We start from the raw sequence: 19,596 nt of genomic DNA on the forward strand, positions 1-19,596 counted from the left end.
ACGCTCTCCAATACCTGATTGCCGATTTCCAAGATGCCACATATGATGCACAGCTGACTTCTCGACTCAATACTCCACCTGAAGTAGAGCCAATGCTGGCGATATGTCAGCGAAAGAGTAAAGGCAAAGAGACAGCTGACTGAAGCATCGCCACCGACTGCCGAATCACCCAAATTGCAAAATGATATTTGTTGATGCTGATTTCTTAGTTTTCAGTTTTTAGATATTTAGTAGTTAGATTAGAATAGTATTTATAGACCCTTTCATTGTTTTGGAAAGGGTCGTAAAATTTTGTAAAAGACTAAAAGGCTGAAGTTTGCACTATTGTGCTTCGGTCTATATTCTTTTTGAAACTCGACCACTGGTCCTTAATTTTACTTGGAATGCTGTTTAAGTAAATTGTGCACTATTGTCGTTTGCTTGGAATGCTTTCTGGTTGGAAGGAAGGACTGCTACATAGCGATTAATACATTGGATTGATCAAACAGCTTGCATGGTACTATTATCTGTATCTGTTCTCTTTTCAGTTATATGAATTGCTGTGTTATTACTTTGCTATTATTGAATACATGTATGTAATACAACAACAAGTCTTCATTTCATATCACTATTGAATGTTTTGAGATTTGTTATCTTTCACCCATGTATGTATCAATGATATAAATGACTGAGTACAGTAATTCGCTATTATAGCTCTGCGTAACTACTTACGTAGAGCAATCTCAAATGATTAAACATCTATGCTTGTTGTTAGTGTCATCTATATGCCTGTCATTAAGCATAGTTTATTAAACGCTGTACTGTCTGAATTGATAAGTCCCGGGATTAGCTTATAGTTTTTTGTATTTCTTTTATAGTTTAGTTATTTTGTTTATTATCATTTCATATCTTAAATCATCCATCCATCCCGTTCACTTATAATCTTTGGGAAACTGGTCCCGTTATCCCCAGTCGGAGCCACTATTCCAAACGGAAAAGGAGCTGCACTAAGTTCCGGACCGGGTGGTTTCCCTGATGTTGTTGCAACGAATTTCGAGGCATCAACATTTTTGGCGCTAGAAGGAGGGCCATCAACTGTGAATGGCAAGTAGGTCCAACTCCACAAACCATTCTAAGAGTAATTCCCCCTCCAAACCATCTTCTCCTTCTCAATCACATGCTGGTTTACCAGCACATGATCAAAGAAAGGAAGAATCAACCACCACTGCTCACACCCATAATATTTCAGAACAACTGAGTCTTGAATCTCCTGAAGTCCAGTCTCTAATCCAGAAACTTCAGAGCTTCTCCATCTCACCACAGAAATCTGAGATATCAGAAAGCAGTGCGACTTCGCAGTTCAACCTCACTCATCCTCTCACCAGAGTTCAGAGTGAAAAACTTGGTATCGAACCCACTGAGTTTCCTTTACCCAAAAGGAAAAGGCCAAAGAAAAATACTGAAGGATCTGATAGTGGAGATTTTTCTTCCACATCCTCCATTTCATCTCCTCATCTGCAAAGTCGACCATCCACTCCTCCATTACATATTGTTGTTCATCAGGGAATAGGAGCCTCAATATCCCAACCTATTCACTCTTCATTTTTGATACCTCCTCAAACATCTGGAACCCCGAAAGTAGTGTCAACCACTGTTGCTAGCACAATGGCAGATCCATGGACTAGGCCAGGTGCAGTCAACATGCCTGGACCATTACATGATCTACCAGACGCTCCCGAAAAATGGTTGCCTAAATTTAATCCAGATAACGGAACCCAAGCTGAAGAACATATTAATAATTTTATGTTAGCAGTCAACTTGAAAGGAGTGACAGAGCAAGATGTTGTTGTCAGACTTTTTCCCTACACTTTACAAGGATCGGCAGGATCCTGGTATTTTTCCTTACCTTCTGGTTTAATTACCAGTTGGAACACATGCCAAGAGGAGTTTCTTACTAAGTATGGAGATGATAGGTCCTTAGCTACTTTAATAAATGATCTCTCCAACTTGAGAATAGAGCATAGGGAACTAATAAAAGAGTTTAATGCTAGATTTAATAAACTCCTGAATAAAATCCCTACCGACTCTAAACCAAGTGAACAAATCAGAAGCGAATGGTATATTACTGCCTTACCTGCCAACATAGCTATTTTTGTAGACAGGGCTGGCAAACCTACCTTAGCTGAAAACATGAAAGAAGCACTTGCTGTTGAAAAGCGCATTAATGCTCTTGAGAAGAAAGCTGCTCTTGAAGACCGAAAAGCTAAAAAAGTCTCGTTTAAAGAAGATTCCAAGAAGAAAACCCCAAAGGACCCCTATGATATGGAAGGGTTACAAAAGGTCCTTAAAACATTGTCTAATGAAATGGTTGATATCAAGAAACAGGTGGCCGAAACCTCAAATAAAAGACCATTTAGAACTTACAAGAAAACTGAGTCAAAGCCACCCAATGTTATATCCAATGCAGACTCAGACCAAGAAGAAGAGGAAGGGGAAACAACTGAACAGACCAATGATGAAGAAGAAGAAGTAGCTGAATGCCATGGAATGTGGGATTTTATACTCCCAAACTCTGATACTGAGAATGAAGAAGAAGCCTTTCCGGTTACTACAAGAAGTAGAAGCGCTTCTGAACCTACTCAAACAAAAAAGAGGAGTGCAGGTGCTGCCACACCAAAAGAAAAAGTTCTTCCGAAGAAATCTCCAGTAGCAGCCCCTCAAAACCAGCCTCCAATTTCTAATTCTCCTTCAACATCCAAAACACTAGTGGTATCTGACCATATGGAGTATAATATTGTCGATGACATGAAAAAGACCAAGGCAAATATAACTATGTTTGAACTAGGTAAATTAAAACATCAGCAAAAACTGCTCCTAAGGGAATTTAACGCTATTCCCTCTTCCCCTCTTCCCAGTTCAAAAGCTGCTAATGATTCAGGACAACCCCCTCCAGATATGGTCGAGGCTACCGATTCGGTTCTGATTGGAGATAGATCCAATTCTCATACCCCACCTTTTTTGCTCACCTATGAAATCTATAATCGAAATCTGCATAACTGTTTAATTGATTCAGGGGCTTCATCCAATATTATGCCAGCTTCAGTTTGTTCTAAGCTGAACATAGAACCCCAGAAGTCAGCCATCCACATTGTACAGTTAGACAGAACCAAACTACAGGTCATAGGAGAAATTAATTCCGTGACTATCAGGTTGTCTGCTGATCCCAGAATAGTACAGAGAATAGACATTTTGATAGCCGACATACCTGAATTTTACGGTTTAATTTTGAGCAGAGACTGGTCTGAGAAACTACATGGATACATTTCCACCGATTGGTCACATATGTGGCTCCCCTACAAGGGTAAGCCAAATCAAATAAGGATCGACCGTGAGAAGCATATGACTCATACAGTAACCGATTTCGAACAAGAAAACCAGCCGGTGGCTTTCAACAATAACATTTTGGGAAATTATTCTTCACAATCATTCTTTGGCAATTTTATTGCCCAATCTTCCCCTTTTCAAGTTAATCATTGTACATCTCAAGTAGAAAATTTTTCACAATCAAATTTATCCAAATGCTTTAATGTAGATCAAAAGGATGTAAATATTTCTGATTCTCCTTTATTTTGGTCTTTGTATTTTGATGGCTCTAAGTCCAGCGAGGGCTCAGGAGCAGGTTGCATTTTGATTAGTCCAAAAGGCGAAAAGACAATGCTTTCTTGTAGATTAGAATTTGAATGCACCAATAATACAGCCGAATACGAAGCACTACTTCAGGGATTATATAAGGCAATTGACCTTAAAGTCCAATATTTAAAAGTATTCGGCGATAGTGAGATCATTGTTAAACAGGTAAGGAATACAATCCATTGCCTCTCAAGCCACCTTAAGCATTATCAAACGCTAGTGCAAGATCTCACTTCGCATTTCTCAGCATTCAATATTTTATCAATCCCAAGATCGCAAAATTCAGCAGCTGATTTACTAGCCAACGTAGCTTCCAAGCTTCTCCCTTCCGAAGACTATAGTCTTGATAGATTTTCTGTAGAGTTAATTTTTAGACCTTCAGTTCCTGATAACATCACTAGCTGGAGGGTTTTCAACCATGACGAGGATATTTTGCAATTTTTGACCTCTGAAAAGTCCTATGACAATCAAGTCATTGAAGAGGATGAGCATGATTCTCAAATGAAGCAAACATCTCAAGATAACGTTATTCCTAAACCTGTGGTAAAGCTTGAAGACCTTTATGACATCAAAGATAGGTTTAAACCTGTAATTAATGCTAAACTCCAGAGCTCTACTCTTAGGTTTGAATTGATTAATTTAGGAACGGCTCAAACTCCTCAGAATATAAATTTAGGATTAGGACTTTCTACAATAGAAAAGGAAGCATTTATCAAACTTTTAAGAAAAAACAAGCAAGTTTTTGCTTGGAAGTATGATGACCTTAAAACATATGATACATCTATCATACAACACACCATTCCTATGCTTCCCGATCAAAAACCAGTCCAGCAGAAGTTAAGAAAAATCCATCCAAATTTGGAGAGCCAGATAAAGTCGGAACTTAATAAGCTTTTAAAAGCTAAGATTATCTTTCCTGTCCGACACTCAAACTGGGTCTCCAATATGGTACCCGTCAGGAAGAAAAACGGCGACATCAGAATCTGTATTGATTTCAGAAATTTAAATAAGGCAAGCTTAAAAGATAACTTCCCTCTGCCTACCATGGAGCAAATCCTTCAATCGGTAGCAGGATCTGAATTGATGTCTTTTCTTGATGGTTTCTCAGGATACAATCAAGTGCTGGTCCACCCTGATGACCAATTAAAAACTACATTCAGAACAAAATGGGGAACTTACGCATACCAAAAGATGCCTTTCGGACTCATAAATGCAGGAGCGACATTTCAAAGAGCTATGGATACAGCCTTTAGAGGGTTAATTAACCGAACAGTAGTTGTCTACCTCGATGACATTACTGTATATTCTAAAAAGAGATATAATCACTTGCATGATTTAAATCAGATTTTTCAACGATGCAAAACATATGGTATCTCTCTTAACCCGAAAAAGTCTTTTTTCGCTCTCAACCAAGGCAAGCTCTTAGGGTTTATTGTATCTAAGGATGGCATTTATGTAGATCCTGAGCGAATTAAAGAAATTTCTGAAATTCCTTTTCCACACAATAAAAAATCGATGCAGTCGTTTTTAGGACAAATTAATTTCGTTAAGCGATTTGTTCCAGATTTTTCACAGATTGTACTACCACTGCAAAAGATGATTAAAAAGAATTCAACCTTCAGATGGGGACTAGAAGAAAAGCAAGCTTTTCATGATATTAAACAATCCATAATCAATGTCCCAGCCCTGAATACTCCAAATCTTTCTAATCATTTTACATTATATACTATTGCATCCGACTTATCTTACGCAGCAGTACTAACTCAGTTGAATGATGACAATTTGGAAGCGCCCATTTCGTTCTTCAGTTCTAACTTCCAAGGCGCCGAATTGAATTATTCCGAAATTGAGAAACAAGCTTTTGCTGTCTTTAAAGCAGTCAAACATTATCGACCCTTTCTTCTTAAAACCCATACTAAAGTAATAGTTCCTTTCTCCGCAGTTAGGCAACTATTAATTCAAAAGGAATTGGGAGAAAAGAGGGCAAACTGGGTCGCAGCCCTCCAAGAATATGATCTAGAAATAAAGCCAGCAAAATTTGTTAAAGGTCAAGGTTTTTGCAGGATCTTAGCAGGAGCATCAAACATTCCTGAATCAGGTGATACAGAGCAAAACCAAGAAGTCAATCAGCTAAGTATACCGGATTCCGAATCTCAATATTCAGATCTAATCTTTTATTTAAAGAATGGTTATGCACCTACCAATTTGTCCTACAAGAATAAGAGAGCCATTAGATTGAAAGCTAAGAGTTTTTCTCTTATTAACGATGTGCTCTTCAGGAGAAACTATGATTCTGTATTACTAAGATGCCTTGAGAAACCTGAAGCTCAAAAGGTTTTGCAGGAGCTACACGATGGACCGGCAGGAGGACATTTTGGAGCTGATACAACAGCTCATAAAGTAATTCATGCCGGATATTACTGGCCTACTTTGTTTAAGGATGCTCATGAATATGTAAGGAAATGCGTTAAGTGCCAAACTGCCAGTGGAAGACAATGAAAGCCAGCTTTCCCTTTACAACCAATCAACATTGAACAACCTTTTGAACAATGGGGATTGGACATCATTGGAGAAATAAATCCTTCATCTTCCAAGCAACACAAGTATATCCTTACAGCAACTGATTACTTTACAAAGTGGGTAGAAGCAGTTCCATTAAAGACAACAAACTCGGAAGCAATCATCGAATTTATAGATCAGTTCATCGTAACCAGGTTTGGTGTTCCAAACGCTCTTGTCTTTGATAATGCTTCTTACTTCTCAGGCAATGCAATGATTGATTTCGCTATCAAAAGAGGATTCAAATTAAAGTATTCTGCCAACTATTACCCCCAGGGTAACGGCCTAGCAGAATCAACTAATCAAAATCTAATCAAAATCATTAAGCGAACAATTGAAGAAAATCATAAGAACTGGCATAAATCCTTGGTATTTGCATTATGGGCCGATAGAATTACACAGAAAGCTTCCATAGGGACCTCTCCTTTTAATCTTGTTTATGGAAAAGAAGCAGTCGTACCAACCAATCTTCTTCTCCCATCTTTAGCCCTAGTGCAATTTATAGACGAAACTCCTTCTTCTTCTATACAGTTTAGACATGATCAAATACTCAAACTTGAAGAAGAAAGGGATAAAGCCAAGGTTACACATGCAAGACATCAGCAAGTCATTAAAGCAGCTTTCGATCTAGCCTCATCCAGCCCTAGACAATTTGAAGTCGGAGATCTAGTCCTGAAATGGGACAAAGCCCATGAAGACAAAGGTAAACATTCCAAATTCCAAAAACTGTGGCTAGGACCATTTCAAATCTGTGAAAAAGTAGGCCATTCCACATTCATACTTCAAAATCTATCAGGGGTGAGAGATTCTCTCCCTGTCAATGGTCTAATTCTGAAGAAATTCTTTAACTGAGGAGGTAACCCCTTCTCTTTCTAGCTTATTAGTTTTTCATAGTTTGTAGGATTTGTAGGAATAAGAATGTGGGACATTCCCATTGACCTTTCGCTGTAAACAAAAGCTGTCTCGCCATAGTAATATTAATATTTACTTTTTAAAAAATAGCATCCTGAACCAAGAGAGATCATTTCTAGGAAATTAGATGTCTTTTTATTCTAAGCATTACAGACTTACCTTTGTAAATTTCACTCTGAACAAAGATCTATGAATCATCTTGAGTGGTTGAAATTAGTCCCCAAAGGTTATCTATACGAAAATAGGAGCTAATTCATCTTCAGCATCTTTAACTCTTAAACCTGTCATCCATTTATTCTTAATAAGATAATTGTTCATCCCATTCACCAACAGTTTTTGATTACTCAGAGTGTAATTCTAAAATATAAAAGATTAAAGATAAGAGGTCTTATCACAAGCCTGCTTACCATGTTCATAGGAAAATAATTTAACTGACATTACCAAAACTGCATACCAAACAGGGTAATGGCTTGAAATCTCAAGACAAGGGGTCTCATCACGAGCCAGCTTGTTCAGTTTAATTACTACCCGTGAATGGCATTGTCACCTATCTGGCCACCAAACCAGGACAATGGCTTTTATCTTAAACGAAAAAGAAATTGAAATTCAAAAAATACGAGAATATCTTTTGAATTCATTCTGTTTAGTCACACTCTAAGGTGAATGGAACAATGGACAAGAACATGGTTAAAAGGTAACCCTGCCGAGACTATGAACGTTTGCTGGCAGCAGAGGCTCTACCTGTGACAGAGGAGTTTATTTTAAAAGCTGATATGGAAAAGTTTTCTATTTTTACTTTTACAAACCAATAAGGACTTATTTTAATACTCGAAGTGCATTTATAAAAAGAGGAAGTTTAATGAAGAAACCTGTTTTATTTAGAATCAATAGATATCTAGTTATATTAGAAATTTCCTTTCTTTTATAAAGATTCTATTTGAGAAAATGTAAATATAATTGTTAGTTCAGAGATAACTGGTTCTGCCAGCGAATCGCCAATTGTTGTGCCCTACAACAACCCCCCATTTCATAACATTTTTATCACAAACAATTTACATATGAAATGGGTCCCTTTTAAAATTTTTAATTGGCATTAATAAACTTGTTCAAATAAGGTATGATAATCAAATGAATTTATGCAAAAAACCCTTGTTGAGCAAATGATAAGCAATTTTTGGTTAAGTCCAAAAAGTAATCGCAAGATTCAGTTGCCATCTTGGTTTTTCCCGATGCGATATCGCTATCGGCCATCGGCAATAGCCAATGCACACACAAAAGGGCACATACCTTTTCCCCGATGCGACGCAATATCGGCGATCGGCTATCGGCATGGCACTATGTCTTGTGAAAAATGTTTTAACACTCCGGCCCGATGCGATATCGCATATCGGCAATCGGTACAATCCTACGCATTTTCATAAGACGTTTATATCCTTTCCCCGATGCGATATCGGCTATCGGCATTCGCTAAAAGCAATTGATACACATTAGGGGGTTATGTTCGCGCGCCGAATGCGATATCGCAATCGGCGTTCGCTGAAGAACTTTCCCAAGTGATAACGCCACACACACACTTCCGATGCGATATGATGACGCTTAATGATGACCTCAGTTCCAAAAGGTGATTATTTCAAAGCATTAAAGTTATATTTAAAATCGATTTGACAAAATCACAGATTTCAAAATGCCGTTAAGTAAAGGGATAAGGTAATGCATGCGTATTTAAAGCTTTGCCCCTTCGAATTAACGAGCAATTACGATTAGACCTTTGAAAGATCTATTACACGCTTTAAGGGGTCATTCGGTTTAATAACTTAAGTAATGGTCATTTATGAAGCTGCAGGCCGTAAAATCACCATCATTACATCTACGGTGCCTTCTCAAATCATTAGATCCGCAGCCTCTTTTAGGAATAATCTCGCCACGCTTCAAATCATATATTTATCCCGTTATGGATTGTCATTGTTATTTCTTTGTTACGATTTCTCTTGCACTTGTGCAGGATTCGACTAACGAGAGAAGTCTGAATATGATGGGAAAAAAGTTCAAGAAGATGGCAGGTTCTACTGCGACACCCGCCTCAGGCCAAGCCGCTACACCTTCAAGGAAAGGCTTAATCTCAGATACTACATGCACTGGTCTTACTGGTACTACATGGCAAGGGACATACAATTTGCTAGAAGGAGAACAACCAGAAGTGACAGTAACGGAGGCAAGTGTGGATGAATTAAGAAAGTCTGAGGCAACTCTTAAAGATTTGGCTGACTCTTTTCTGCACAGAATAGCAGCCAGGGAACAAGTCTTGCCTTATACTGATGTGGTACGTTGGGCAATTGAAGAAGTTCCTCTCACTAATAGAACCTTCGTTTCTAAGGATAGAAGGATTTTCGGCTCCTTCAAGCCTGACGACTTAAGACGAATGTATCATTTGCCCAATCTCGAGCAAGTCTATAACAGAGCATTTGTGGAAAAATTTGCCAGAGAGAATGAATCACCAGCCGAACCTCTCCGAGATTGGAGGCAAAATCCAGCAAAACACAAACAGGATATGTCGGGTAAGTACTCCAATGCCTCTCTGGCTTCACCTTACTGCTATGCTGGAATTATGATGTGTAGATTGTGGGGATTTCATGATTCTGCAAATATCCATGTCGATATGGTTCCCTTAATGGAAGCGGCCGTTAATAGTATAATTATGGATTGGGCCACTATCCTGTCTGATAAGTTGGTCTTAGCTATTCGTGAGTTTAGGGCCAAAACCAGAGTCACTGAGAGAAAAATCCCACCTTTTTATTACTCTGCATACATTATGGATGCCCTTTGTTTTAATTCTGAGTTTCCTGTCCTTGGTTGGAGATGGACAACCCATGACCCAACACCTATTCATTTGTATCATCGTAAATTGTGGAAACCTTCTCACAAAGACCATCTGTACCAAATTTGCAATGGTTTTATGGTTCCCGTTCACTATTCTATTTTTGACAGACCTATCCCTAGGATTTCCTATGAAGCCTCTTTTGACCTGCCAGCCGTAGCCCATTGGTTCGGCGAAGAATGTTTTTCTTATATCAGAGTTTTTGGAAGCAAGGCCAGGCCACATGTTCTTCCCGTATACATGCCAGACAAACTGTTAGCCCGAGAAATCTCTTATCAGATAATGTCTGAAGGTGTTACCCAAACTCTCAAAGAGGAGAAGAAGAGAGGATGGCCATCGTTTCCTTTAAGAATTGGAGTTTATACGCTGCTAAATTATAAGCATGCAGAAAAGGAAGCAGCAAAACTCCAAATGCTATCTCTAGTTTCTATTCCCAACAGACTCTATGACCCGAATAAGGCTGCTTTCATTGCCTTGGAACAGGCTAAGCTGACAAAGGTTGTTCACCAAGAAGACCAGTTTGACGACCTGTTCATGGGTGCTGATTCAATAAGCCAAGTCAAACAACTTGCTGCGATGAGATATGAAGATATGGAATTAACTGAATTTAATAAACTTAGAAAGCAAAGGTTGCAAACTTTGCCTCTAAAGTTATTATCTACAACCCCAACTTCATCCTCAAGCGAGCCTGATCAGCCAGAAATAAATTCACCTCCCGTTACAATTAGAGAACAGGAGGAAAGTCAAAGAAAGCTGCAGGCAGAAAGGCAGCAAAAAGCACAAATTGAACAAGAGCAGAGAAGGCAAAGGGAGATAGAAGAGCAGAGAAGACAAAGAGAGATAGAAGAACAGAGGAAACGAGAGGAAGAAGAAAAAATAAGGAAAGAACTGGAAGATAGGCAGAAAAAGGAATTGGAGGAACAGCAACGGAGAGTACAAGAGGAGCAACAGCGGAAGGCATTCGAAGAACAGCAGAGAATTGAAAAAGAAAAAGAACAGAGTAAGCAAATCTCTGTCGATACTGAATTGATTAAGGAATGGAACCAATTTGATTCCATTATAAGTGGTAAAGAAGCCTCCAAAGACTCAGATGCCTTAAAGACTCCCGATATTACTGTTTCTCCGGTTCTTGAAGGAACTAGCGGCCCACCCACAGTACAGAACATTGAAGAAGTTACTCAGAATCCATCTGATCAAGTTAATCTTCAGGTAGAGGAAATTCCTCCTCTAGACATTTTCTACAGCCCTAAGCATAAAGCCGTTGTAAGACGCTCAAGGAAGAGGCGAAGGCTTGATCAACCTTCTGTTTCAAATGAGCAAACAGTCACGGGCAATGTCGTCTGGAAGGGAGAATTAAGTCCCTCCGAAGATTTAACAAAGCTGTCGCAATTTGCGGGAGCTTATTCAGCAGCAACCATTGACAAAGCATCCGAAGTGAGTCTTCTTTTGAAGACTAAAGAGCATGAGGTATATGCATTGCAAGCAGAAGTGATAGAGGCAAAGAATAGAACGACACAGGCGGAAGAACAATTGCTGGCTCAACAACAAGAGAATCATTTGTTAACCCAGCAAATTGAAAAACTAAGGATAGACCAAAGTGACATTAAAGCACGTGAATTAGCAGAGGCATTATCACAGTTGGAAGCATCAAATGAGCTGTTAATGAAATCTAAAGAAGATCAAATAGTTCAGCTCTCAGCACAGCTTGAAGGTATTAAAGGTGCCAAGAGTATTGAAGATTTCAGAACAGAGGCAACTCTGATAAACGGCGCTTTAATATCTCAGATTAGACTCTTGTGCCAACAGCTAGTTGAGGCTGAGTCACTTTGTGATATATCTACAGCAGTATGTAAGCAAATCGAGAAAGCCAGGACTAACTTGGATCAGGCCGAAGATGAAATAATAGAATATATTGAATGGCAAGATACTCCAGAACGGCAAGCTGCTAATTTAGCCCGAATTAGTGAAACATACAAGAACATACTTTTCATGGAATGGGAAACACAGGTAATGAAGGCAGAGAGGGCAGCATCCAGACGCAAAACAATTTCCAAAAACATGATCAATATAGTCAATGATACATTGTATCTGGCTAACATGATTTCACAATGCACACCTAGAAACATAACAACCGCGAATATGCTGGAGCATAAGAATTATCTTAAGCTGGAAGAACAAGGGCGGTTAATTACTGGAGTGAATACCTTGACCTCTGATGCATATTGGCTTTTCTTGATTAAACCGCATTCTCAAAGGTCGGCTCTTAACTGTCTAACCGACGCTCTCCAATACCTGATTGCCGATTTCCAAGATGCCACATATGATGCACAGCTGACTTCTCGACTCAATACTCCACCTGAAGTAGAGCCAATGCTGGCGATATGTCAGCGAAAGAGTAAAGGCAAAGAGACAGCTGACTGAAGCATCGCCACCGACTGCCGAATCACCCAAATTGCAAAATGATATTTGTTGATGCCGATTTCTTAGTTTTCAGTTTTTAGATATTTAGTAGTTAGATTAGAATAGTATTTATAGACCCTTTCATTGTTTTGGAAAGGGTCGTAAAATTTTGTAAAAGACTAAAAGGCTGAAGTTTGCACTATTGTGCTTCGGTCTATATTCTTTTTGAAACTCGACCACTGGTCCTTAATTTTACTTGGAATGCTGTTTAAGTAAATTGTGCACTATTGTCGTTTGCTTGGAATGCTTTCTGGTTGGAAGGAAGGACTGCTACATAGCGATTAATACATTGGATTGATCAAACAGCTTGCATGGTACTATTATCTGTATCTGTTCTCTTTTCAGTTATATGAATTGCTGTGTTATTACTTTGCTATTATTGAATACATGTATGTAATACAACAACAAGTCTTCATTTCATATCACTATTGAATGTTTTGAGATTTGTTATCTTTCACCCATGTATGTATCAATGATATAAATGACTGAGTACAGTAATTCGCTATTATAGCTCTGCGTAACTACTTACGTAGAGCAATCTCAAATGATTAAACATCTATGCTTGTTGTTAGTGTCATCTATATGCCTGTCATTAAGCATAGTTTATTAAACGCTGTACTGTCTGAATTGATAAGTCCCGGGATTAGCTTATAGTTTTTTGTATTTCTTTTATAGTTTAGTTATTTTGTTTATTATCATTTCATATCTTAAATCATCCATCCATCCCGTTCACTTATAATCTTTGGGAAACTGGTCCCGTTATCCCCAGTCGGAGCCACTATTCCAAACGGAAAAGGAGCTGCACTAAGTTCCGGACCGGGTGGTTTCCCCGATGTTGTTGCAATGAATTTCGAGGCATCAACAGGTCCTTGAAGACTTCATGATAAATGAAGGTCTCCATGGCATGTTGATCAAGTTTAGCTGATGTAAGACAATGATATTTATCAAAGAGAAGTGATAGATATTGTTTAGTTGTTGAGGGTATGGTTTTCTCTGAACAAAATGTGCCATATTTTCTATGTTTCTGCATATGAAATAGGGGAGGTTCATCATTCTCACCCTAGTGAAGTGCATCAAAAACCTGATGTGGTATGCATATAACCAACAAAACCTTCCTTCACAAGTAAAATACTTGATGATAATTTTCATGAGTGGAGGAAACTTGTCCTCCAAAAGTTTGAAGGGAAATACTCTGTTGATTTTGCTATGATATCTAGCCTTAATGTAAGGCTCAAAGTATTCCCTGTCAACATACTATCCTTTGTTCCACTGTGCACCTACATTTGGAATGCCTGTTGCTTCTGAAATAATAGTAGGTGACAATATAAAGGAAACACCAGCAAGGTTTACCTGACCTTTGACCAGATGAGTCACAAATAACCTGGAAAGCTCATGGTGAAACTTGACCGTCTCCACCATTTCACAAAAATCAAAGCAAGAGTGATGTCTGAAACATGATATGGAAAATGGGCAAGCAAGCAATTCTCTTAAACTGATAAGCTCCTCCCTGATTATTTTTTCCCCCTTTGTGAGGTTTCCTCTGCACATGCTTTTCCCTAGAACTGTCACTAAGGGTTTCTTCCTTCCTTTCATAATTAGTGTCACTCTCCATGGGTTTTGGTGACTGTAGCTGCTAGTGAGGAATGAAGGAATGAGGTGGGGACAAGATGAGTATGAAGAGATTTTTTTAAAAAGATAGAAATGAGTGATGTGAATGGGGATGTGATTCAATTTGAGGGAGTGAAGATGTTTGTGGTTTTAGGGTTTTGGATTTTGGGGAATAAGTCTAGTGAATTAGGAATAGGGGAAGGGATTTAGGAAAGTAATGAAATGGTAAGAGGGACAAGAAAACAATGAAAATGGCAAGAGGGAGAGCACCAGTGAGTTCTTTAATAGCATGTGAGGGATTACTTAGTGACTAATTAGGGTTTGAGAGGAAATTCAAAGACATATAGGGTTTGTTTTAAATGAGACCACACAACCCAAGAAACCAAGCACTAATTTCTCATTAGCAATAAAGATGGCTATACTTACTTGGAAAACTTATGCAAGGGCTTTAGATGAGATTTGATGAGATTTTGAAGTGTTTTGACTCTCCCCAACAGGTGCGCAGTGCACTTTTAATGCGCGGTGCCAGTGTAAAAATGCACTGTAGAAAGGCAACAGGTGTGCAACGCCCTTTTAATGTGTAGCTCTAGGAAATAGGTGCATGGCGCCAGGAAAACACCCCGATTTTTTGCTATTCTTCCTTCACTTTGCTCAATGATAGCTGAAATCGTGTTTTTGGGCTCTCCTTAGCAAGTTTCCTTTAGTAATGAAGAAATAAAACACATGGATGTGATTTTTATACTTTCCCTCCTTTTGATTTTTCATTAAGAAAAACCCACTTTCTAATGTTTTGATGGCTTTTTGAAATACTTTGTTTTGTTGATATTTGACTATTTTGGCTTTTGCAGGTGGACTGATACTAATCTCATTGATTTTTTGCAGTGGCAAGAGCTGGCATTATCACCAAGTGACCAGGAGCAGCTTGTAGATACTTATTACATATAGGAACAATAAAATTACATGAATTTACATGAATGAAACCCTTCAGGTCTAAGTGCTATGTTTTTCCTCAAAAAAGATTTTTGAGATTAAAGAGCTTTATTGAGTTCACGAAAAGGAAAATGATGAATTTTGGAACTTTTTACCCTCCTCATGTGTCTGCTGACCATTTTATTCATTCTGAATGATCATGATGAAACCCTAAGACCTAATGATACTAAGCCCTAGGATTGGTGAAAAATGAAATTGAAATGACTATGACAAGTCAACAAGTTCAGCAGGTATATGACATGAGGGAAAATGAAATAAAACCTCTACCATCAGTTGATCCAAGACCTAATGGAATGTAGCTGATTGAATGAGACACCTAACATGAATGCAAAAAGAGTACATTTGATCACTGATGGCAGTGTGAAGACACTGACACTAACAAAACAAACATCATAAGCTAGAAAATTTTTATGAACAAAAAGGAGAATAATGGAAACACATAGTTTCACATGTGTACATTCTAAATGCCTAACACATCAAACATGAATCCTGCAAAGAAAGTTGGATTTAATGGTGTAGTTGAATACATTTTCATTCCGAATACACCTAATATATGCCAATGGAAACATTTATTCATGGTATGAATTCTAATTGACCTTTGCATGATTGCAAAATGTTCATCAAATCCTAAACATCAACCTAAATTTATTTATGTTTTAAATAAATATATGTTTGTGTGGCAGGATTGATAGGAGTCTTCAACAAGTTTTAACATCCAATGTTATTGGCAAGGAGAAAATTCCATTGCTAATCCAAAAAGTATTATGTCGTTTATTTCATACAAGAAAGTACAAACATAGCGATCAGGTAAAAGTCTATATCCCTTCATTTTAATCGACTTCATATTAAACACGGTGTTAAATTTGTGAAAAACCTATTTCTGCACATTCTCTTACATCATATCCTTCTTATCATTATAGTAAAAATGTCATAGTATTATCCTCATTTACAATTACTTATCTTTTTTTAATGGACACTTATTCTCACCCACTTTTGGCAGGTCATGGCATCAAGGTCTTTATGTTCTCTAGTGATTTGGTTTGGATGTCCCTAGGTTAATTAACATCGTAATACAAGTATCTTAGGGTAAGGATCAACCTAAGTCAAGTTTACCCAACAAAAATTAGCTTGAATCTAATGAGATCAATATTTCTCTTAAAGCATCTTAGAGAATTTTCATGAAATTTAGGTAATTTGTGTTGGCCAAATGGAAAAACAATGCAGTTATTACCAATATCGATAATGACAGTTCTTTGAGTGTATGGCTGCAAAAGATGAAACATGAAGTTGATGTAAAGCAGGGGATGCAAAAGATGAAATGCAAGAAAGTTGATAAAAAGAAGAGGATGCAAAAGATTAAATGCAATCAATTTGATAAAAAGCAGAGGAAATGCAAGCAAGTTGATGAAAAGTAGAGCATAGCCAATTTTGCAGGGCAAAATATACGATGGGACTCATCTATTTAAAAGTATGATATTAAGTTTTGCCTAAGATTGTTTGTTTATCATTGAAATGGAAAAATGGCAATATATATTCAACATTCACAACCAATTTTGCAAGGCAGGGTATACGATGAAACTTGTCTTCTTAAAGACTGATCTTATCTTTTGTCTAAGATAATTTGTATATCATTGAAAAGGAAAAATGTCAACATATATTCAATATTCAGATATTTTATTTTGTATAATACAATGATTTTTCAGGAATCCAATGGTAATTTGTTTGGCATTTAACTCTATTAGTTGCTCAATATTTAGATACATGATCCCTTTCCACTGAAAATGCATTTGATATTCCATCCAAACAATATAAAATTAATTAAAAATAACACATCATAAAGCCAAAGAGTAGGCACACATGTACCTCTACCTCACCCTATGAGGCATAACAATAAGCACCCACCCATGCACTACATGGTCTTAACGTTGCAAGCATTTTGTTAATGTATTTTATCATGTTTACTATTGGTAGCAACAATATGTGGGATTCCACTCTATTTATTTACTAGACATATTGCAACTTGGAAGCTTTCTGTAGGATATTTTAGTTTTTGATTTTTTGACTTGAGTTTTTTTGACTATTTAGTTTGCTTAGTGTCCAAGCATAGAAAATAGTCCCTATCTTGGATTCTTATACACTCAGTGTGCCATGAGACTGCATACACAATTTTTGAAAAGTTTTTTGAGATTGATACTCACACCACAATGCTACCTTTTGCGGATATGATGTGGAAAAAGGATTTTATGCTTGCACATTTTATGTATGATGGGTAGGATTGTAATTTGTTTAGCCACTTTTCTTCTATTGCTTAGAGATGGTATTTCTGGTAAGGGAAGGAGAGATGGAATGTGAAGAAAATAGATGGTCTTTTTGGTAAGGGAAGGAATGCTTAGGATTACGTATTCAAGTTGGCACCTTGTATTAGAAAGCTAGATGAGAAAGCTCAAGAAAGGGAAAAACAATGATGAATCTGTGATTTTAGTCGGATAATCAACTTACGAAATATATTATAGTACATTCTTTATCATAAAGTTCATAGTTTATATGAAATCATAATCCTTTCACAGGAAGTTAGGGACCTTAGGGGAATGGTTGGATTGATAGCCTTATCATACACCTTTAAATCTGAATAATCCCAAGCAAACACGTCAGCAAATTCAGGCAATAATTTGACATATTTAGATTTTACCTCGAGGGATAATGACTTTGTGAGTTTCACAAAATTTGGCTTCTCGGCACATCTTCAACACCCTTATCTATTGGCACCAAGCTTGGCTTCCTAGCCACATGATCTTGATCGAAGAGTTCCTCTAAAGGAATAAGACCTTTAGGAATTACATTGTCCTTCAGCTGCAATACTTCCATATAATTTACTTCAATTTCAGGTTCATCTTCATCAGGATCACGGTCTATGGAAGCATCCTTGTAGTTGCCTTCATTTTGCAAGAAATCATTAATCTCCTTATCATCCCAAAAGACTTGCCAATACCTTATATTGTCTGGGATAGCTAGACGGTGTTTGACATGAATGTCAAACTTGTTATTGGAATTCATCGGGATATTCAAATTACTGGCAGCGGTTGCAAGTGAATCTACAATTACATTTTGTGCACATGGTACACATGTCAAGGAATAATCTAGAACATCCCTAGGATATCTAAAACTACATTATGGTAGGCCCTCATCCTTGGCTGTTTGGCTTGATACTCCCCCTTCACTTGCTTGATTATCAATTCTGAATCCCCATAAACTAATATTCTTTTTGCTTTCAGCTTTTTGAGAATCTTCAATCCTGTAATCAACGCTTCATATTCGACTTCATTATTAGAACAATCAAAGGCCAATCAATATGAGAATACTCTTACATTACTAGGGACCTTATTAGGCTAGAAAATAGGGCTATGGATCCAAATCCCAATGCCAGCACCTTCTTTACCCACAGCTTCGTTGAAGTCCATACACCAAAGGCCTGCTTCTTCCTCTAAGTGCTGAAATTATGTTTCATCTTCTTTCTTACCTTGACAGATCTCTTCAATTTTTTGCTGCTCATTAACTTTCTGCTACTGTTGGAATGCAGACTACTCAGAGGTGCTTGCAAGTTTTTGTCTTTCTTGATCAACGACAGCTTTGAAATTTTCCGTAATCTCTGGCACATCTTCTACTTCAACTAATTGACTATCAATATCATTCAAACCACTATCTGAATATAATACAAACGATTTTAAATCAGTATGTACAACATTAATTGGATGATTGAGTGGTTTCTCCTTGCTTGTAATCATGTACTTCATTTTCTTCTCCATATATAATTTTCTCAATTGACCAAACACGGGAATGGTGGCATAGGAGAAATCTAGCTGTAAAGTCCCTTTAAGCTTTGCACCCCACAATCTGGACAAAAACATACCAAACCATGGCGGAATGTCTGCAAAAACCACATCCATGAGAGCATTCTTGGTCGGGATCTGATCTAGAGACACCACCAAGTCTTTGATAAGACCAATACATCGGACCCTACCGGAATCAAAAGAGTAAAGGTCATGATATTTGCGAGTAATGTCAAGGCCAAATTTCTCCATAATAGCTTTTGGCATCAAATTATGGGAGGATCTAGAATCAAACATGGCATTAGGGAGGACACACTCATGTAATCTAAGGCTTATATAAAACAAAGGCACTTCACTATCCTCAAACTGACCTTCTAAAGCAGGTCCAAAGATAAGTTCCGGGTGATCATCTTCTACATCGACCATATCAGATAAAGGATCTATGTTTAAAATTTTGGACACTTGGTTTTTATAACTGTTGTTCTTCATCAATTCAATCAAAGGAATTGAAACCTTTAATTTAGCTATCTCATTCTCTAAACTAAAAGCTGAAACTTTATCTACCTCTTTGATTGAAGAGTCCTTCTTTTCGACCTTTTCCTTTGCTGCAATTTGCTGATTAGTCTTCTCATTTAGAGATGGTCCTTTGCTGGAAGTTGGATTAACAGGCTCCTTTCCTTTCTTCTAAGTATTTGA

This window comes from Pinus tabuliformis, chromosome 3_1, assembly GCF_031772625.1.
Source record: "Pinus tabuliformis cultivar Carrire ecotype Pingquan chromosome 3_1, CPIR1, whole genome shotgun sequence".
Classification (NCBI taxonomy): domain Eukaryota; kingdom Viridiplantae; phylum Streptophyta; class Pinopsida; order Pinales; family Pinaceae; genus Pinus; species Pinus tabuliformis.